Source organism: Melanotaenia boesemani, chromosome 7 (genome assembly GCF_017639745.1).
Source record: "Melanotaenia boesemani isolate fMelBoe1 chromosome 7, fMelBoe1.pri, whole genome shotgun sequence".
NCBI classification, from domain to species: domain Eukaryota; kingdom Metazoa; phylum Chordata; class Actinopteri; order Atheriniformes; family Melanotaeniidae; genus Melanotaenia; species Melanotaenia boesemani.
In genome coordinates, this window is record NC_055688.1 from 8,078,018 (window position 1) to 8,101,384 (window position 23,367).

The 23,367-nt window shown below is 37.9% G+C and overlaps 1 long non-coding RNA gene across 1 annotated transcript in view; it reads left to right on the forward strand.

Annotated features, from left to right (window-relative positions):
- Window positions 1-11,831: 11,831 nt before the first annotated feature.
- LOC121642872 overlaps window positions 11,832-23,367 on the forward strand; it is a 296,332-nt gene continuing 284,796 nt past the window's right edge. Inside the window, exon 1 of the long non-coding RNA XR_006011001.1 lies at window positions 11,832-11,975. This is a non-coding gene — a long non-coding RNA (uncharacterized LOC121642872). The remainder of the gene's footprint in view (window positions 11,976-23,367) is intronic.

Below are 23,367 nucleotides of genomic sequence, written 5' to 3' on the forward strand. Positions count from 1 at the left end.
GTTAACAATTCTACTGAATATCCACTATTTGTATTTGATTTCACATTTATTATCACCTGCTACATTATTCGATTAAGATTGATTATACTTTTGATTAGTTTTATCTATTTATTTATTTTTGCTTTCACCTATTTTTGTTTAATGTGTTTTTTTTAATTATGTATTTTATTTTATTTTATTTATTTATTTATTTATTTTTATTGTTTCCCCCTTCCGTTGTTTAGTAATTATTGGACAGCACTTTGGTTAAACTTGTGCTGCTTTAAATGTGCTGTATAACCACTGCTTACAAACCAGCTTGACATGTTAATGATGATTGAATTGTATTTTCTGTATGGTATCTTTCTAGCTGAATTCAATTTATTTTTCTAATTTTTATCAATAACTTCTTACAGAGCTTTTAATAGTGTTAATATCTCCAAATAAAATGTTTTAAAGTACAGTTATAATAATTTCAGTTCATGTTTATTTGTCCATATTAACAGTAACAGCCTCAAACACGAGTAAGCTGGTTTTTAATGGAAACAGATGTGCACATCAGAGTGCTTTTTCACAAAGATCCTGTGCTGTAGGAAAATCAGTAAAGCATACTTGTCATTTTAAATAATTTCATTTGTCAGTTTGCCGCCGCTCATTCCCTCCCCACCTCTGTACTCTGACAAGTCAGACTCTTCTAATTGCAGATGTTTTCTCAGGAGCTCTGCACCACAATTTCCCTGGTACAATTATGAAATAAAACTGTCTGAAGCCTTTTGTCTTTTCCACTAAGTCATAGTGAAAAATCACAGGCTCCTATCAGAAGTGACATTTAACAGAAGGTTTATATATATATATATACATATATAAATGTATAAACTGTCTTAACCTGAACATAAAACACCTCATTCTGTCGCACTGGCGATACTAATTCTAATACATTTACGATGTTAGCTGAAACCAGTTTAACTTGCATCCTGAATCATCCTCCTGGATGGAGACGGCCATAACAGAGTTTTACATTATTGTGAGTGTGAATGCAGATTAACCCAAATTACAGTAAATACCTGTTAAGAGAATATTTTACTACAGTCTTATCTAAAACTCATTTGGTTGTATTGATTACTGTGTGGCTCAGAACAAGATAATGTGGCTATTGATTATTTAGGCATTTACAGTATTGATTAGTAGTCATGTACTATTGATTACTTTGTGTCTTACCAAAAACTAACCTGAATACAGATGTATTCACTATTTATTATTTATTTACCATCTATTAGAGCCAAAGGACTAAACAACATAGTTAAACATAGTAATTTATTTGATGTTTTCATTATTTGATTCCCATCCAATGAAACTGTGTTTGGTGTGTTTGTGAGTGTTTGCAGGCTTCCAGCATATGAACCATGCTATACACAGGTTAAAATAAAATGGTGCTTTTAGTTTTGTGCCAGCTGATACATTTTAGGCTCTGAAGACTTGATTGCCTTGAATTATTTGACAAATTCAGGGGACTTTTCCTTAATTTCTGACAGGATCTGTGAGTGCTTTCACTGTATGTATTTGGTGATGTGATAAATTTAATTTGGATTTTAGTAATAGATGCCAGCTATCATTGTGCGGCAGGCAGTGTACATCCTAGACTAGGCGTGTGCACTGGAAGGTAGTGCGTAGTGCGCACTAAGCACTACCTTCTGTTGTGCACACTATCGTGGGTAAGTGCTGATCCAAACTGAGCACTTACCGGTAGTGACATACCAGCTTTTTCTTCTGCTGCCTTAATTTACAGAATGAATTTCCAACTCTTGATTTTACTTTGTTTACTCCTTACTTAACCCCACCTGTAAACTTTGTCGCATCCAACGCAGGATCCTCATCGGGCTGCACATGAATTAGAACGTATGCTTATTTATTTTAAGGTATGTGACCCTCCTACATGCTGCCTAATAGCAGGAATTGGAGCAGACAAAGCTCAGGGTTTTGGATGGAGAGTCGTGACTTTCCGCGGCGGTCGGGGCAGATATGTCTGGGTCTGCGCGTGAAAGCACGGCTGTGACTGCTAACCTCTTTCTTGTCCCTAAGTTTGATGAACGAGACCGTGTTACGTTTTTACTTTGTTTGAGCGGTTGTCGGAGGCACAGTTGACCGTAAATCTGGCCAAATGTGAATTTGCCAGAGCGACATTGCCTTGCCTGGGCCGGGCTTTACAGATCGTGGACCATTTAGTTTACACCAGAGACCCTGCAGTGCTTAATCTGGAGGTTCAACAATCATGAATAAACATTCAGAACCTATAGTATTAATCATTTTTAACACTTATAGCCCATCTATATCCGCGAAATCGGCTATAAAACTGCTAACATTTACATTGTTAACTCTACTGCAGCCTCCAACAAATGATCAGATCCGTAACTGTCATCAGGGATAGAAGAGATAAGAATCATACTGCTGTTTATATTAGACTTATGATCAAATATCTTCATACTTACAACAGTAGAAAACAGCCTCTGCCTGCATTGGTACCGTTGAATCGGTGGCTGCCATTATTCAGCTCTGAAAAACTGGTAAGTCCCTCCCGTTCCGCTACATCAGCAAGATGGCGTCCGTTTAGTGCGTGTAGTGTTCACCGTTTCGCACTACAATTTTGGCCGGGTTTAGGGCAGCATCCGGGTACTTTCAGTGCACTGAGTTTTTACTGAAATTTCTGTGTCAGCACACTAAGCACTTAAATGTAGTGTTCGAAGTATAGAAGTGTGCGGTGGGACACACCCCAGGTGTCTGCAACCTGCAAGTGGCTCTCAGGACCTTTTACAATGACTCATATTTTATGGCAAAAATATTAAAGAACTAATGTTTTTAAATATAGATATAATAACAAATGCAGGTTTTTAGCAATTTTTTTTAATTCAATATTTTTATATATTTTCCTTGTCATTAGGTTAGAAACTATGGGCTTTTCTTTTATTCTTACATCATATTCCACAAATATATACATGCCATAGAAGAAAGTCTGTCTATGCTCTTGCAGAAGTTGTGTGTTTTTCTTTATTTTAAAACCTAAAAGTAAAAAAAAATGTGGTTCTTCAAAAATTACAACAATTTTCCTATAATAGATATTTATCGAAAGTTTTTTTGAAAGGTGTTGTAACATTTGCATCTCTAAACGAGTTTTATTTAGCAAGGCTGCAGGAAAAATGGCTTTTTGGATTGTAACGGTTGCAAACTCAGACGCTGGGCTGCAGACACTCCAGCTCATGTGAAATTTCACATTCTCAACTTGTTATGAAGGATTTTTAATTACAATACTTGTGGCCTGATGGGTCTGCTTGTGATAATTACAATTTTTGAGCCATACATAAAACTTTTGAGTTTGATTGTCAAACGAAAAGGGCAATGTATTATTACTCAGCTGTCTCTGCAATAAAATCCACATCCAAATGAGTTTTAAGAAAAGTTCTGCAATGAAGATTATTATGTGACTTTAAAAATGATGACTATAAACCAGTCAATCAGAACTCTGATGGTAATCAGGCACCACACAGTCTTTAAACTGCAGATTTTAGCTTGGATGAGCTAATAGTCATGACATAAATGCTTTGACTGGTCAGAAGGCTGATGGAGGGTGGAAACGGGTGTTTTCATCTCTGTCTGAATTCCTTATGTTTACTGCTCAAATCATTTCGCTTATGCTGTTTATCCAATCGAGATGAAGATACAGAGGGGTCTCCCTGCACAAACACTGTGTATGTGTGTGTGTGTGTGTGTGTGTGTGTGTAGGCATTTGATATCAGATATGCCTATATGTGATATCAGGATGAAAACTTATTTATTATGTGCTATTAGACTGATTCACTCAATCAATGACATTAAAGTTCAGTCATTACATTTCTTTTTCAGCTCTGTCTTAAAATCTAAAATAGCAACTTTATTTCTGTCCACACAGTCTTTAAAATACATGAACAAAACACAAACTAATGGAGCAGAAGTTAAGCCAAGGGTTTTCTTTGATTGTATATAAATCAGATGATATTTGCTCTCTTGTGGACCAGCTGGAGTTTCCTATGAGTGGTCATCATTCCAAAGTATTACTCATATTTATACACATTTTATTTATTAATTATCTTTTGTTCAGGTGAGCCCGAGTTCATGGAGCTGCAGCCTATCCCAACAGTTACTCGGCAAGAGGCAGGATACACACTGGACAGGTCACCAGCATATCGCAGGGCCAACATAGAGGATCTAAAGTGAGGGGGATGCAGATAAGTAGACTATATTCTGCTTCATTCTTTACTATTTGGTATTAATGGTGACTAGTGTGCAACCTCATCTATAAAACTGCATGTTTAAAAATTTTGAACATCTTAACACACAGGTCACCAGCACATCGCAGACAAAGTAAGTTTGATATTGACATGAAAAGAAAACAGTGGACTTTATATCAAAGATTTTCCTGTCAGTTTTGTTGAAGGTGGAGGTTTTAAAGGTACAAAGTGTGTGATGTTTGATAGAATTTGTTGAGCCTCAGTTCACAGTACCATTAGGAAAGAACATCAGCACAAGACTGATCATTAACTTTATTATAATACTGTAGTGTTTTGCCAACCACTCAAGCTCACGCTGGAAAATGTAGTGACCAGTTAACCCAGCATGCATGTGTTTGGACTGAGGGAGGAAGCCGGGATGAGAACCTACACATGCACAGGGAGAACATGGAAACTCCACACAGAAAGCAAACTAAATGAGGGTGACATGGTGGACTGATGGTTAGCACTTTTGCTTCAGAGTAAGAAGTTCCCCTTCTAACGCTTGATAATGACTTCTGGGTACTGTAGCTTCCACCCATAGTCCAAAATAAATTGTTAGATAAACTGGTGATTAAAATTAAAAGTACGGTGGATTACGAGTATTACGATGTTTGTCTTATTTTACTTTGTATTGGCAGTCTGATGGACTAATTGCCTCTTGCAAGAAAAGGAAGTAAAAGGAGTAGAAGACAAATGAACAACCAGGATGGTGCAGGCTTCTTACAAAATCCAAATAGTAAAAAAAAAAATATTTCTTGCAAAGACAGCGCTTACTAAATATGATACTATAAGACTAAAATGGATTTAGACTGTTTCACCTAAGTTGTGTTTCAGACCATGTGTTTTTGTTGCAGCTAAATGTTTATTCTTCACACCTGACTGGATGTTTAAACTCACTGTTTAGCTGCAGGATGAATCTGGGACCCATTACATCAACGGCTGGGTTTAAAAACTATTTTACAATTCAAAATAAATTTCACTTGAATGACACAGAATCTGTTTATCAGATTTCTTGCTTCACTGAATGTGTCAAGCTTTGCCCCCTACTCTATGGTTAAGGATGCCTTTGGTTCTTTTTTTGAATATCTAAGCAAAATTAAATCAAATTATCTCATAGTAAATCAATAAATGAATCAAATTAAGCCTTTAAACACTAAACTAAGGAAAAATGTGGAGAAAAGTCACAATAAAATTTATTTTAACCTGACGTCTTAATATGGCCCTTAAAATAGTTTTTTTTTCTTTTATTTATTTATTTATTATTTTGTTTACCATTTATTAACATGAGATATGTCAAAATTATTAGGGGGCAATTGAGTTTCTACCATAAAGTGATGCAAAATGTCTCAGATACTATATGTATTAAATATGATCGGTATGGCATTATATAGTTGACATATTTTGGCAAATCAGCTGTTATGGTCTTAAACTGATGTGTGACGCGTACAAATTAGTTGACCAGTCAGACTGGAAGCTTTTCCCCATCACATCTTTCATTTTTTTTTTTTCTCTCTCTCTAAATGTGAATCTAATGCAGCAGTGAATTACGGGGGTGGAAAGAAGTGAAAATGGGGGGCTTTGATTTCTCTTTCTTTTCATGCTGCCTGGCACTTTTTTGTGCTTTAAAGCCAAGCAGGACACGAGTTTGGCAACTTTCAACACAAAGTGGTAAAAAAAAATGTAATCAAGAGCGAGAGGAGAGATGAGGGAGAGTGTGTGGCGGATCAAAGCCACCTGGGACGGAGAGATAGAATTTAAGTCAGCTGCTAACAAATGATGTACACAGCTAACATGTGCCAGCAGAAAGACACAGAGACAAACTCACAGCGAGGGACAAAACCTAACCTGCTATTAGGGATTAGCGAGAGACGAGCTGAGCCTTTCAACAACTTCCTTTCAGCCCTGAAATGAAAACAAATGAGGGGAAATGTGTTGGATTCTGGGAGATTTTGAGCCTTATGGGTTGTATGGAAAGGCTCACAGCCAAGTCTGATTCACAGGGGTGTTTGTTGGCCTGGTCCATATTTTATATGTTATTTAATATTTTTACAAAAGCTTAGATGAGGTTTGACAGGTGAGGTTTGACTAATAAAAACTGGAAGGGTCTGACACGCACACACGCGCACACAAAAACAAAACAGAAAAAAAAAACAAAAAAAAACATTAATTTAAATTAATGGACCTTATTTGTTGTACTTCATGTTCAGAGAAATTGAATTATTTATAAAAAAATATATATATTTTAAATGTTTATTGGAAAGTTATTTTTACAACATGTAGCTCAATTCTGATCCCAACTGAACCAGAAACAAATCACAATTTCTGCAAATACAATTAGTGTTAATTTCATCAAAGAAAACTAAAAAAAAATATTTTCCTCAACTCACATTTTTCACCAGACGAAAAATAGACTAGAGGAGACTAAAACGCCCATTAATAAACAATAACTTAAATGGATTGTTAAATGCAGCTTAATGTTAAACGACATTTAACAATGTTTTACTGACTACTACCAATATAATATACTACTACCAATGTAATATACTACTACCAATGTAATATACCACTACCAATGTAATATACCACTACCAATGTAATATACTACTACCAATGTAATATACTACTACCAATGTAATATACTACTACCAATGTAATATACCACTACCAATGTAATATACTACTACCAATGTAATATACTACTACCAATGTAATATACCACTACCAATATAATATACCACTACCAATGTAATATACTACTACCAATGTAATATACTACTAACAATGTAATATACTACTACCAATATAATATACTACTACCAATGTAATATACTACTACTAATGTAATATACTACTAACAATGTAATATACTACTACCAATGTAATATACTACTAACAATGTAATATACTACTACCAATGTAATATACCACTACCAATGTAATATACTACTAACAATGTAATATACTACTAACAATTTTTAATATTATCTGCTGACAAAAAAAGTAAAAGGGTAAAATCATTGTCCTGAATAAAACTAGATTAAAATGTTGATAATTTTTGTTGACTAAAACTAGACAAATAAAATGATGTTTTCTTGGACTAAAATAAAGACTAAAATGCTCGACTTATAGTCGACTGAAACTTGACTTAATAAAAACAGGATGAGGTTGACTAAGTGTGATAAAAACTAACAAGCACGATTAAAACTGGACTAAACCAGACTAAATTTGAAAATGGCTGATAAAATTAACACTAATTACAATAGTCTTTTTTATAAATTATTTGTAAAATCCTGATGGATTGACTTAAATACATTAAAGTTTATGTAGAAAAAACTCAAACCTGAGATGACCATAAAATTCTTGACAGACCTCGGTTCTCAACATTTCCACGTATAAACTTAACATCGATTAGAAGTTTAATGGGGGAAAAAAAAAAAATTAGGGAAAAAAGAAGCTGAAAAGGAGAACTTTGATTGTGTCCCCGTGTAATTTGTACTATATGACCAGACGGGAAACACTTAGAAGTCAATAATTCCATTACAGTTTGTGTAAATTAAAATTTGCTATTCTTTTCCTAAATAAATAAACAGATCCTCAAATCAATCTTTATTTTATTTTTTCTGATGTGCAGTAATCCCTTATGACCGATACCTTCCAAACAGTTTAGATTATTTTCAGATTTAGTTTCAGTATTAAAATGTGTTATAATTTTAAGCAGAAGTCAAGTGTGACTCATTTTTGTACTTATCTTCACATTGCTCTAATGGACTGATGAAGTTCTTGTTGAACATAACCAAAGCCTACATGCATTCAGACACACACTCTACCCTTTCTAATTGCTTTCTTGAGAAGGTGACAGCAGCGAGCAAACAGCATTACGGTGGCGTGATGTAGTAACATATTTTGATCATTAAAACTCTGGCTGTAGTATTTTTGTAACACTCAGGCCACAGCGTCGTGTCTTCTGACAGATGCTAATTGAAACTGGCCAATTATGTGCTGAGGATGGGTGGCAATTTGTAAAGCAGGCAACAGCTGATTTCAGACCAGAATCAGTGGGCCATCGCCTGCTTCCCAGAGATTTAATGGATATTCAGTCCTAAAAAAGCCCAACTGAGATGCAAACACAAACTCAGAGGAACAGAACAGGTTTCTGAGGCAACAGGAGTCAGCACACACTCGCACTGTGTGAAGGCTTGTTAATTAACACACTTTAAAGTCCATCAGAGGAAGGAGGACTGTTGGTAAAATCAATTAAAACTGCTGGTCATCTAATAAGCAATGACATGCAGTCACACATGGTGATTAGCAGGGCTGTGGCCTGAGGGGACATTGATGAATAACATGATAAGTTTTTCACCCCTTACAGCACACCACTTTCTTAGTTTAAGCTACTTTCTACATTTACTCTTACTTTCTTACTTAGTTTTGAGGTTTTCATGTTGTACCTATCTAGTTTTGTCATAATAGCTAGACCTTCAGAACTAAAAGGGGTGTGTATTTTTCTTTTAAATTCACATGTAAAAATGTAAGTACATGTATGCATTACATGTTATGCAAATATCTTCATAATTCAACAGTCAATTTATGTGGTAAGGAAAAAAAAGACTATAAGCAAGACACATGGCAACTCCAGGAATGAAATGTTGTTCAATCAATAACAGATAAAGCCCCTTCGTTCACAGCAGCAGCAGGAGGTTCCTGCAGATTCTGAATTTCTGCTACAAAAGAGACCAAAGAGAGAAGAGCTGCTCCTGGCAGACTGACCTGGAGATTTGTGAGAGCGAGGTGAACTTACCAGCCTTTTTTCTACTGGTGAGATCTGGACAAAAGCAGAGCTGCTGTTTCTTGGAGCCGGGGGGAGGGGAAGGTGCTAAGTCCAGGTGGCTTATTCTGAACTTGGAGGAATTGGTGGCAGTGGCTAATTGGATAGGAATTTTTTTCCCCTTTCAGAATAAAAGGGTTAGTTGTAATCCACAAATGAATGCTTGGTCCTGTGCTGTCCCAACACTAGTCATCTCTTAGTTATGCTGCTATAGACTTCTGGTAGAGGTTTTTCCTTTCTGGTAAAAGGACTTTTTCCCCCCTTTCCACTGTGGCCCACAACCCCATGGATTTGCTGAGGATGGGAGATTTAATTGAAGTCAGGATTTGATACAATCCATTGGTTTCCTTAGCTAGGATGATATTTCTCATGAATCAGCTTGAATGAATACTGATTGGATCACTCTGGGCTGATTTTGTCTGTAAAGCTGAATTAAAGTGAATTGAAAATGTTTACACTACCAATGAGAAGTTTGCAGACATACCCAAAGTGTGTCCAAACTTTTGACTAGTACTGTACATCTCTGTACATAATTTTAATTCATAATATAGAAGAGGTGGAAACTGGGCATGAGTCTGTCAAAATGTGTGTCTAATTTATTTATGTGGGAAGGCTTGTGTTTTAATATGTTAAAAAATAATGTGTTTTTATAATGCAAAGCACTTTGTGCCTCTTTTATACATAAAAATTAATTTATAGGTACAATTTTATTTGATTAAAATTTTGAATTTTAGACCACAATTATAATAATAATAATAATAATAATAATAATAATAATAATAATAAAGACATCTAAAACTATCATCTATGAGACAGTTTTCTGGCCTTCTGTCCCTAAGTGTCCACCCTTGAGGAGTCTTTGGGAGTTGTGTGTTTATTTTCCTCAAACTGTATTATTAAAGGACAAAAAAACAACAACCAGAAAACAAACAAACATCAGCAACAACAACAAAAACAAAAACAAGCGAGTAAACATAGATTTTTCTGAGGCTGGATGTCAAACATTAAATATGTTTAAACATGAATCCTCTTTTGTATGTATGGTGATTTGGAGCTAGGATAAAGATTATTTTTTTTCTTGTTCTTATTCTCCTGAAATTTCATATATTTTAAAAAGCATACAGTCCCATTGCATATTACATGCATTTGTCACTGAGCCTGAGCTCTTGACATTTTAATAACCTCCTTTTTTTCATTGCACAATAAAGTATTGGTAAGTCAATTTAGGTAGCTTATGCTTGCATTTTAGTTGGAATTCTGAGCTAATTTTGACAAAAACTGATAGATTAACATATATTTTGCTCACAAAACCCTGGATACCAGGGGGGTATTCCATGAACTTAGCTAAAGAAAGCCAGGCTGCATCGGGAAAGCCTCACTTAAACTAACACCAGCTCTGAATTAAGGCACGCAAGCATGCAGCTATGCCCCTTTGAGGTGAAGTATAATACTGCCTGCCTCACCTGCTGACTTTTCTCTGCACTTAATTGTACAATAAGCAGGAATAATTCTCTCACACATACATTAAAGACATTACACAGACTGTGGAGAGTCATGGTGTATAACAAATACTTCTGTAAAGTCCATATTGGCAATATGCTGAGGAACAGAAACACCTCATGCAACCCAGTTTGTCTTGGATCACGCAGTCAGAGGAAACGCACAGCTCGCCACGACCTCAGGAAATCCTCAAGTTCTGAGATTTCTTTGTAGAGTCATACTGAAAATGCATTTTTAACACAGATCAATGAAAAATATTAATATTTATTTGATGTAATTTTTCCTTATTTTTCTTTTTAATCATGACGTCAATTGTTGAGTTCACTGTCCTCATTTATTTATGGTCTCCTTTAGTGTTATAAATCTGTTTACATAAAGCAGCTGAATTGTCTCTGTATGTATTGGCCCTGTTCAATTTATTAATAACCCAATAATCAATATGCATCATCTTTGTGATTATCATGTGTGTGTGTGTGTATGTCTGTGTGTGTGTGTGTGTGCGTGCAGGCGTGTGTGTGTGACGTACATTAACTCTGCACTGTTACATCTCAACAGAAGCAATCTTACCAGCCAAAGCGTACCTGCAGCAGGTGGAAATAAAGTACCAGAACATATTTCAGAGTAGGGGGTAGCCTTTGATGAAATGTATTTGTTCAACACGTGTTGAGCTGTAAATTTGTTGCACTGTAGATACCAAGACAACATGCCAGGGTCCTCTCCCTGAAAATCTGTGGGGCTGGTGGCCTGAATGCACTTTGAATTAAGCGTGTGCCCTCTGCAGGGGCATTAATAAAAGGCCAAGCCATGGTAACCAAAAAGGAACCTTATTTCTATCTAGCTATATCATTTTCCATCCATCTCTTTAGATTAGCTTTCTCTTTCTCTGTCTCGCTCTTTAAATACCCAGGCCTGTATGGACAGGGCTCAGCAGATCCCAGTTTTACTGTTAGCCAACCAGAGGCAGTGGAGGTCGGGTGGGGAGGGGGTTTAATAAGGTATTAATTAGTTTTGATAAATACCATGTTTTTTTCATTTAATTTCATGTTCAGTATGTGTATAGTTGCATTTCTTTAGTTACATTGGCACTGACAGATTTATTGATTATTTAAGACAGTGATAGTGATATGATAAGAGTTTTTTTTTTTTTTTACTTTTATACAAGAATGAGTGGTGGGAGCGCAGCATTTTACCAGGTAGAACTTTCTTTAGGGAGTCTGTATCAGACCTTTGAGACACAGCTAAGCTAAGCTTGAACGTTAGCCTGCCACCAAGAAGGTTAGTTCTGGTGCATAAGTTACCATGGTTACTCAGCGGGCATTCAAATAAGCCACGTTGATGGAACAGAACTCTGGCTTAAATGGGCCAGACTTGTCAAGATAAGCCAGGCTTTCTCTTAATCCAGCTTCGTGGAATACCCCACAGGTTGTTTTTTGTTGTCAGGTTATAGACTCTTTTGCAGTCTTGAAGATGCCACAAATATAAAAATGTTAAGATTTAACATCAAAAGATGGATAAAATCTTCCTGATTCTGAATGTTTTTATGATATTATACACTGTAGATGGTGGGCTCTTTAAAATCTTGACAATTTTACATTTGAGAAACTGCCTCTCTGAAATGTTCTTTTTATACTCAGTCATGCCACTGACCTGTTTCCAATTAACCTAATTGCTGTTGTTATCAAATTATCCTCCACTTGTTTTTGATTTGTGCCAGTTTTCCAACCTTTTCTTGCTCCTGTTCCAACTTTTTAAAGACATTTTGCTGCCATCAAATTCAAAATGGGCTTATTTTTCATGAAGTAGTAAAAAGTTTCAACATCTGACATATATATATATATATGTATATATATATATATACATATATATATATGTATATATAATTTTTGAGATTTACAAATAGTTACATTCTTTCTTAATCACAATTTACAGTGTTCCAACTTTTTTGGATTTGCAGTTGCAGCATATCAGTGCTTTTAAAATCACTCCAAAACATCAACAGGTCCAAGTTACATTCACAAAGTTAGCCATGATCTTGGTTTAACAACATTACACTGAGTTCTGCTGTTTTTCCTGTGTATGTATAGAACATTTTGAGTGTTATATCAGCGGATGCATTATGTTTTATCCAAACTGGTTAGACCTTAAATAGACATGAAGCAAAAGTCATTTTATTATTATTATTTATTAAATTGTGCATCTTTTCAGGACATTTTGTGTGACTGCAGGAAATTTATTATGTTTGATATACACTTAAAGATCTATGTTGAATAATTTGCAGACATGAAGCGATGCCTTTAGGCTAGTTCAAGGAGACAGCTTGAGCTGCTGTGCTGCATCCCTTGTAATCTGCAACACACATTCACGCTACATATCAAACACACCCTTCCAGTCTGGGTGGTCTAATTTAAGCTGCACACTTCCTCCCTTGCTGTTTGCTTTTTGCTAGCTGCCACTACCTCTGCTGCTGCTACTGCTGCCATGATCACTGCACATTGCCTGATTTTATTTTAAGCCCCTCTGCCACTCCAGCATCCACCTGTAGACTTTGATTAAAAGAAGAAATATTCACCAGCATTTACTGCAATTTATTAGGCTATCAATTAAGTAACATGCATGTGCAAGGCGTGATGGATTCAGAGCCTAACTGCCAAAATAATGCTCGAAAAAGCTTTTATCCATCAACTCGTGAATTGTTTGGCTGGAATAAAATGTGTAATTAAACGTGCATATGTAGAACTGATGTTGAATAATTTCCTCAAATAACAAGAAACTCCCATTCATATCCTTTCGCTTTCATCTCACTAACATTTCTTTGGCCTTGATTGTAACCTTAAACTTCACATCTCTCTTACTTTTAAACTTTCTGCCTTTACTTTTTATTTCTTTTTGCTCTGTTCTACTCAATTTTCTCCTCCTGCTGTTTCAATATATATTCTGCTGACTCAGCTTTCACACCCATTTTCTTCAGAAAACAGCCTTTTCCTTTTCAAGTTTCTGCTATCACGCTCTGACACAATTTTCTCCCCAGCATTGTTCCACGAAGTCGGCGTCTCCTTGGAGTTTTGTGTCTGCTCCTCACTGAAGCCCAAGGACAGAGGAGTCATTAGTCTTCCTGTAGGTTTTTGCTGCAGAGTGAATTGCGTCTTTGTTCCTATAAATCTAATAAAGAGCCTGATTGCTTTTGCTAATCATCCTGCGTCTTCCTGCTCCTGCTTATTGCTGCCATTAATTTCTGAGATAACTGGCCCTCTGTTGGAGCACAGAGCCACTGATAACAGCAGTGTTTGTTAAAAACTAAACACGGGGAGTTTTTGAGGTTTCCTGGTAGAGTTAAAATGGTTAACTTTTATCCACACTACAGTCCTTCAATCAACTTTTTGTCACAGTCTGATACGTCCTCTTGATTTGTTCACTTGTCCCAACTACAAATGAATGAGTAAAAATGTTAAACTCTTTTCACTTTGAGATTCAATGTATTTATGAGAAAACTATTCTTCCTTTTTTTCATGATTCAGCAAGTTCTTACACAGAGAGACCCAACTTATGTACACATCAGTCTCAATATCTTCTAAGAAATTTCTCCATTACTGCAATTTTATCACGATGGCCAACAACCAGTTTCCACCGGGTTGGTGTGCGTCGCGTTCTGGCTAACTGCGGCTGTTACACCATGGTGCGTGTCAGAAGTAGTTTCCCACTAAAAATACGCACCGGATCTATTTTTGCAAAGCACATGTCCAGAATGCGTCAAGCTCAGTTGTTCAGATAAGGCCAGGGTAGTTGTCTGGTAGCCTGGGGGTTGCTGGTTCGCTCCTCGGTCTGTTAAACTCATGAAGGTGTCCCCGAGCAAGACACTGAACCCAAAATTTCTCCTGAGGGGTTGTAATTGAGCGCCTTGCATGGCAGCTTCCGCCATCGGTGTGTGAATGTGATTTATATTGTAAAGTGCTATATAGATACAGACCATTTACCATTTAGATCTGTGATTGCAGAAACATGTAAACATAATTTCATTAATGTCTCAGTGTTTTTATTTTTTTCATCATGGATGATGAGACATTTATCCTGGAAGTGGAGAATCTTGTAATTCACAATCACAAGATTCTCCATTTCTCCTGTGATTTTGTGATCTTGCTGCTACATGGACTGCCTTTGTGGGCGCTCCGCATCTGCTGCGCTGTGTGAGTTGACCCACTGCAGAGGTTCAACATAGCTGGAACAAAGCGCACATGAACCCAGTGGAAATTGGCCGTTGTGCTTATGGATTTAACTCTAAGGACTCATCAATGCTCAACATTAAATGTGCATATGATATAATATGATATGATATGATATATGATATGATATGAGAGAGAGATAGGGGCCTCCTTTCAAACTGATTTGACAGGTGGTATTGACCAGTCAGAAGCTCCTACGTCATCACTGGAAGACCCTCCCACCCGGAAGTCTCTGCCCCCTCATAGAGAGCGGAAATCCCTCCTTATCCGGAAGTCCCTCCTTAACCGGAATAGCATCATCAGTCGAAACTGCGTGATCCCCGGACGTCCCTCCTCCCCTCCCTGAGAGCGGAAATGTCGTCACTACCAGTATCCCCGCCTCTTCCATGGTTTTATAACCAATGAGGTGAGGGTGGCCTTAACGGTGGGCCGGTCCACCGAGGGCATGTTGGGGCTTGTCTGAAAAACAGTCAAAATAAGAAAAAAAAGAATAAATAAGAGCTATTTTTACAAAAACATTTGTTTTATATTCAGCAGTAGCGAAAGAGTGTGGTGGTTGAAGCAGTTAAAGAAAAGAAAGTACAGCTTTAAAAAAAAAACTTTACCTTATTGTGCCCTTTTTTCCAAGCATCAGCGGTTGGTTGTTTAGCTCTTGATGGTGTTGTGTCTAAAAAAACAGTGAAAAAGAATAAATCACTTGTATAAGGAAACATACATGAAAGAAAGAAAAAAAAAAACACGTATAAATAATAAAATAAAATAAAAAAGCAGGGGTATAAAGAGGAAAAGAATAAAATAAAAAACACTGAAAACGCAGATTATTGAAAAGACTGCGTGGAAACCGGCTGCAAGTTTAGTAAAAGAGAGAGAAATGGAGAGAAGAAGAGCGGCCTGTGTCCCTTCCTCCCTCTGCATGTGTGCGTGTTAGAGCTCTCATACAGCGTCTCGCCAGAGAGGCGTGCACTTAAAAAAATTTGCTTTTAAAGCTTTTTAAAAAAAAGCTTAATATCATCCGCTGTAAGATTAAAGAACTTTTGTTTGCAGTGAGATCCGGGATGTGAAACACATGTCTGCATGTAGATTCCCGTAGCTATCATGAGGGTTACAATTAAATGCAGGCGCCGTGTTGGCATAACCCCTCATCCACGACCAGCTCCAACGCCATGGACGGCGCTGGCTCAGGATCCTGAGCGTACCCCTCGGCCATGATTCCAGACAGCAGTGAGGGTGAGCACTCGAGATCCTGAGAGTAGCCCAGACAGCATCGATGGTGAGTAGTTGGGATCCTGAGGCGGGTCTGGTAAGCCCGGGCTGTGAGCTACGTGCAGGGATGAAAACTCATCCACACTCAGTCAAGTCGAAGTTTAAGGCTGAAGACGCATTCTCGGATGGAGCAGGGACCCGACTAAATAACGTGGTCAGACGTCTTTGGCCACGGGTTCAGAACGTAGCACACATCTTTCTCTTTTGCATCGAGGGTCCTTTCAGAATCTGTGTAAAAACATCCTGCTGCAGCTTCTTTTATCTTGCTAGGGGCCTTTCTCACTCCCCCCATTGATCCTGTGCAGAGAAGAATGTGGTGCGTTGTAGGCGGAGTTGGAGAAAAGCCAATGGAGGAAGGAGGAAGATGCGTGGTCTACATTTTTTTTTTTTTTTTTCACAGATATGGTGTCTTTCCAGTTGCGACAGTCGCAGAAAAGGGTGCTAATCTCGTTGCTCATTTCTTCCATTTTATCAGCCCAGGCAGCTTAAGGCAGCGCTAACACTGTTTGGAAGACACTGCATTCTGAATTAAAGGACTCCAAAATAAAGTGATCTTGATCCCATGGATCCCCAAGGCTCCGGAGGCTGGCTTGGAAAAACCAACGGCCCGAGGTGGTGGTTTTCGACTGCCATACAGCACTATAACGAGGCTTTCTGCTACAGTCCCCTACGAATTGCTGGGGAAAAATTCTGGTCTAGGCGGTTCTATGCTCTTCTTCATCCGAGGAGCCTAGCTCAACCTCGCCACGCCACCTCGGGACCGCTATCTTCAGGACTTTCCCGTTGCTGGAGGTCAAAGATGCAACATTTGGTAAAGTTCTGAAAGTTTCACTCCCATCCACCTGGTACATACAGAGTTCTCCCATCTCGTACTTGAACACGTACCACACTGGCCACTCACTCTGTAGGGAACTAGAGATGATTCGTCGCGCAGGGACTTGGCTGAAGGCATCTAAACCCGCTGGTCGATTCATAGATGGTTACAGCAGTCTCGCTGATCACCTGAGGAATACTGTCTGGTAACTCATCGTTGCTCGTGTCAGGAAGCACTTCGCCTCCACTAACAGTGTTTGCTCGTCTTCTCTCCATTTTTTCTCTCCGTACTTCTCTTCTGTAAAGAAACAGCTTCTCTTCTTATTTTGACTGTTTTTCAGACATGCCCCAACATGCCCTCACTGGACCGGCCCACTGTTACGGCCACCCCCACCTCATTGGCTCAATGGGAGAGACTTCCGGTGAAGTGGCAGTGGCAGCTATCTATTGGTCAATGCTACCTGTCAAATCAGTTTGATGAAAGGTGGCCTCTATCTCTCTCTGATATGATATGATATGATATGATATGATATGATATGATATGATATGATATGATACACTGCATTGGCCCCATAGGGAAGTTCGGACTCCAGGTCTCTTACATTTGACGCCTTTAAAACAACAAGTAATGTACACAGCAAAAACCAGAGAGTCCAGAAAAACTCCAAGGGCATAAATGGGTTGAAAGGAAAGGATTTTCATCTTAATATGCTTCATTTCAGAGGCTTTGTAAATGTGTACACAAGTAAAAACACATCTATGATGATACCCCACCTAAGCATAGGATTAGAAAAGAGGCATTAGTCTTCCTGTAGGTTTTTACTGCAGAGTGAATTGTGTCTTTGTTCATATAGTTTGCTACTGCTGTTGTGTGAAACTGAGATCTGAGCTCGAAAGTGAACGCTGAACACTGCACTGCCCTGTAGTGGATGTGTTGCCTACAAACCATGCTAACATAAATGATATAATACAAAACAGCCATATCTGTTAATGTACGAAGAGTGAGCATAAATGAGCCCTAGTACAATCAGCGGACGCTCATTGCTTCAGATATGCCGGTATTCAATCATGTGACTTTTGCAGAGTTGCGTGGTGATGGTGGTCAGATAAAACAAAATGTATACTGTTGTGCAAGGAAGAATACTTGAGCAATACATTTCTGTCTGAAAAGGGAATTATAAATGAAACATCAATGAAAGAGAAATATATTTAATTGAAAGTGACAATTTCCCCAAAGTTGTCCTCTGACTGGTAGATCCAGCCCTGTTGCCAAATGAAATGGAAGATTTACCTTAACCATTGTATAAAAGAATGGTAAAACACAGTGAAGGCAAAGTGTTCAGATGCTGCACATTGTAGCCTTGAAATCACTCTGTAAATGGAAATATGAAATAAAGAAATAGAAAAGAGGATGCTCAGAGTTCCTGCCTCTTGTTACTCTTCATAATGTATTTGGTATACAAACGCATTCAGTGAACGTAGAAGAAATCTCTCATTCTGAGGGTTTTCAAGGTTGAACGCCTCATCGACCAAACGGTTATGTCTCTGCTTCAACCAACAGGACATCTGACCTGAATCTCCTATTTGCTTCTTTTCCTCCATGATGTTAATTATCTGAAGTCACAATGTGCTGAGCTGTGTGTGGGCTTTTCTTTATTTCTGTTCTCATTTTCTGTGCAGCGGTTTTTCTTTAAGTCATTTTTTTAATGCCAGAAAATGGATTGATGGATGCTTTTAATGAGATGTGTGTTTTTCACCACAAGCAGATTCATTTTGTTCATATCCCCCCTTCATTTCCTACCTCACTTTTTGTTGAAGGTTGCCATGAAAATGGTCCACAGTCTTTGATAACCTGACCGATAATATATTGATCCATTTGGACCCACATAGAGTGCTGTCATCAGAGAACAGCCAGCAGTGGAAAAGAGCTCTGTGGAACATAATTAAACTCATGCGTGTGTGTTCTCATACACAGGAAATTATGGAGTCTTTTCAGAGCTGGAGGGTACATCCAGACACGAAGGAATATAATTGTACTCCATTAAAAAGCCCATTAATCTTTGGTGTATTGATTTTTTTCCTTGTGCTAATGGACACTATTGTCTCCCAGCTCTCTAAGTGACACATCAACAAATAAAGAACGTGGCTCTCGAACGCTTCTCTTTGAGGCCTAATTGGTCACACAGAGGGTTCGTCTGTTTAGCAAAACACATCAAAGACCAGGCCTGTTGAAAGTGAGATGAGAGCCACCAGGCAGGTGAAACCAACCATGAAGTGTTGACCTCAGTTTGAAACTCAGAAACCACATTTACTTGTTAAAAAAATTCCTATTGAATTTAAGTGTGCATTTACTGTAGAATGCTTTTTCCTGTGTAATTTCCTGATTCCCAAGAGCACAAATTTACATTTTAGATTTATTATGTTAATTAATGTTAATTATGGAGTTGTCTGTTTGGGTTAATGAGTCATTTTGGTGATCCAAACATTACTTTGTCTGGTCTAGCTGGCAGAATAAAAACTGTCCACAGATGAGTGAAATGTTGGTAAAACAAACTGCACAGAAACATTGATTTCTGCTTAAAACACAGCTCAGAAAAACACATCTGAGTCATTAGCTCTGATTCAAAATTTCTTTTACATAAACTAACAGGAATGGGGACTCAAACACCAGGCAGAAAATCGGCATCAGTGAACGTCTGCCTCCCTGTTGATTTCTGTAGGTTGCTTCAACAGGTAGAATTAGAACTGAGATCTCTCTGACTGGGTGTGTTTCACATTGGAACTGATACATGGTGTATTATCTTAAAGGCTAAATTAGTAGCTGTAAAAATAATTTAAAATATTCTCATTTGTTGTGAGGGATAAAAGGAAGCTCTCCTATAAACAATCTATCTCTCTACATCAAAAATGTCTTTGTCAAGTTTTTCTTCTTTCAAAGTAAGAGTTACGTGATGGAATAACTTTGGTACACTGTGTAGCTCTGTCCTACTTCCCGGTTCCTTAACCAATCATATGCGACTCCCCCATGGTTGCCAAACAACAGCAGCATTTGGCATTTTATGTTGGCAAAAGAGCAGCAGCATGCAGGTATAAAAGCTAATAAAAGAAGTGGACCAGAAATAGTTTCAGAAAAACCTCGAAAGCCTCAGCATCCTGCTAAAAAAGAAAGCGACCAAAAGTGGAATAAAACGAGGATCAATATTGGAGAATTTTTTGAAAGGTGAAGAAGTCTGAGAGACATAATTTCAAGACGGATGCAGAGCTGGCAAAGTTTCTCCTCAACAGGTAAGTACTGGAATTTTGCTTAAATTAACAAATAAGTTTATCTTGATTTACAAAGATTTTAGTCTAATTTATTTCACGCTACTCATTAATTTTTTTAATAATTAATTTCTGTGACTTTATGGATATATTAGTTGAGCAAATTGGTGGCCTACAAGTTTACAACAACAAATGTAATTATGTTTTGGTCAACTTAAAAGTGTGTTTTATAAACTTATGAAATTACTATCAAATTAATTTATTAAGTGAGACTAAGGGGAAACAGCCGCTACGTGGCATTTGTTGATTAATGTAGCTTTTGTTTAAACTCTTTTTTATGCTAACGTAAATTTGGGCGTGAAATTAGCGCTAGCATTGCAAAGCATAGCAACTTACTGTGTGTGAATCATCTTCGCTCATCATCATGATGTTTGCTGGTGCTATGTTCTCCGAGGAAGAACGTTTTCCATACTTTTCTCTTTCGACTGCAGTTCTGATTTGAAACACTAGGTGTCATTGCTACTTATTTCGCCTTTAAGTGGAAATGGGTTTCCAAGGTCTTCCAGTTCAGTTCAGTTCAGTATATTTGCCATTTGCAGTATAAAAAAACCACATTGGAAAACAGTTGCAAGAAGCTCAAGCATTGTCCACATGTAAACAGACGAAACATAAAAAACACAAGCTAAATAGACACACATAGACAGATCATAAGAACACATAGATGCCAGTAATATAATAAAACAACAAAACACTGTATAAATAAGTAGCAATAAAAAGGCAATAAAAGCAGTACAATAAGGTGCTTGTCCGAGGTATTCAAGGTGCATTGTTCAAAGTCTTTACAGCTTGTGGAAAAAAGCTGTTAGCATGGCGAGATGTAGTGCATTTAACAGAGCGATATCTTTTCAGAAATCAGAAATCAGAAATACTTTATTAATCCCTTGCAGGGAAATTCATGTTTTCAGTACAACCCATCCAAGACTAAACAAAACAACATATAACACAACAGGAACAGGCAGACTGACGGAGCAGCCGTTTCTACAGCGCTCCTTATCTTAGATATAGGTGAAAGGTAACATTAGGGGAGTAAGATGTAGCTGGAGAGGATAAAAAAGGCATCTCCACACTGGGCCTAAGGGCCCATTATTGAGATACAATGAGGGGAGGAGGTTAAACATCTCGGAAGCAGGGTGGCCAGAGGGATCCCTGATGATCTGCAAAGCTCTGGTTAAAAGTCTGGATTTGTAGGAGACCTCTAGGACTGGTAGGTCACAGCCAATTGTCCTATGAGCAGAGCGAACCACTTTGTTTAAAATTTTCTTTTCTTTCACAGTGAGATTACCGAACCACACAGTAATAGAGCTGGTAAGAAGACTCTCTATACCACACCGATAAAAGTTTAAAAGGATAGTTTTGTTTGGAGTAAACTCCCTTAGTTTCCGTAAAAAGAAAAGACGCTGGCGAGCCTTTTTAGCAATGTTAGCGGTGTTCCTGAGTCCATGTGGCTGTACTCATCATGCTGTTGGGACATTTTCTGCTGCACTGCTGCCTGTGGGCTTGAAGGTTGCAACCATCCAGCAGTGGTTTCCGTCTTTAACCTTTTTTACACCGAAATTTCCCAAACTCTCTGAATCTTTTCTCAGTATTCTGTTTTGTAGATGATAGAATACCAAAGTTTTGTACAGCCTGTCATTGATAAATATTTGTTGAACTTGTTGATTATTGGACCAAAGTGGGAGCCATCTTCGGGATACTTCATTTATACCCTCACCTGGCATTATTTAATCTGTTGATCAGGTTACTCAGTACAAATATCTGGAAATGTGGCAACATAACACATTCCTTTTTTAAACAACATTGTCAAAAAAAAAAGAAAAAAAAAAAGGGTTAATTTCGTCATTCTCTAACACTCTGCAAACTAGATCCGTTGATGGTCCTTAAAACTAATTCCTCTTTAGGCTTGTTGTCCTTTCAGTCTGTTGCAGCCAGAGGCTGGAATGAATTACAAATTACGCTTAGATGCTCTTCTCTCCACGGTGGCTTTTAAAGCTTTTATCATGGATCTTTTTAGAGAACAATGCTGCTGACCCCAGACTGCCTCTCTTTGACTGCCTTTGTCTGTATTTTTAGCCGTGTCTTTGTAAATGTCTTGTTAATTTGTTTACTTAGTTTATTTTTCAGTTTCTTTTTATTAGTTTGATCCTGTTTAGCTTATTTTACAGCCCCTTTCTTTCTTCTCCTTCAAAAGTAAATAATCTGCTTTATCTGTCCTGCCTTGTAAGTAAATGTTAAATAAAAATTAGAAAATGAATGAAAAAACTGCTGACTGGAAACTATTCTACAAATTAATTTTTCTACTCTTTAATAATTGTTCTTTATTTCTTGATGAACTTCTAGATTTGCTTAAATTTCCAGACAAGGTGATGTTGGTCAGGGCCAAAACTAACTCTACCTTTGTGCTTATTAGATAAAGGATCATGGAAATTAGCCAACCTTTCTGGGAATAAGGGTTTTTATAAACATGAATGCCAACCATCTAATCTTAATTAAGTGTTATCTTAATCTGGCTCCCTGTACTGGCCTTGGATGGCTAGTTATCAAGTTCCCCTGTAAATGTTATGCAGATGTATGCTCTGCCCCCATCCTCCCCCCTCCCATCTTCTCGGGCTGTGGACCTTTCTGGGATTAGCTCCCAAGGTGGCCCCACTATCATCTGGTGGCAGAGACTGGAGAAAGGAACTGGGAGAAAGTTCACAGGCTCACTTACTTATACTTACTCATGCACACAAGCAAGCACACTCGCGTACACCATTACAGACACACCTCCCCCATGATTTCACTGCCTTGGTTGGTCCTTTTCCCCCCTCCCTCCACTCACGGGCGGCAGGTTGATTGGATGCACTCAAGTTCAGCTGCATCCACACTTAGCTGCGAAGGGAGACCCCTCTCCCTCCCCACCATGTGTTTTCTTATGTAGTGAATCTCTGAATTATGTGCTTTTATGTACTGAGGTGTGGTTTTTGTATCTCTAAATTGGGACCCTCTTGGCCCAATGTAGAGACACCTTTTTTTTCTAGCCTCATCCCGTTACTCCCCCTTATGTTATCTTTTCCATCTGTGAAAATGGTGTGCTGCACGGCGGCTGCTGCCTCAGTCTGCCTGATCCTGTTTGTTTTTATGCTGTTGTTGTCTGCTCTTGGACGGGTTT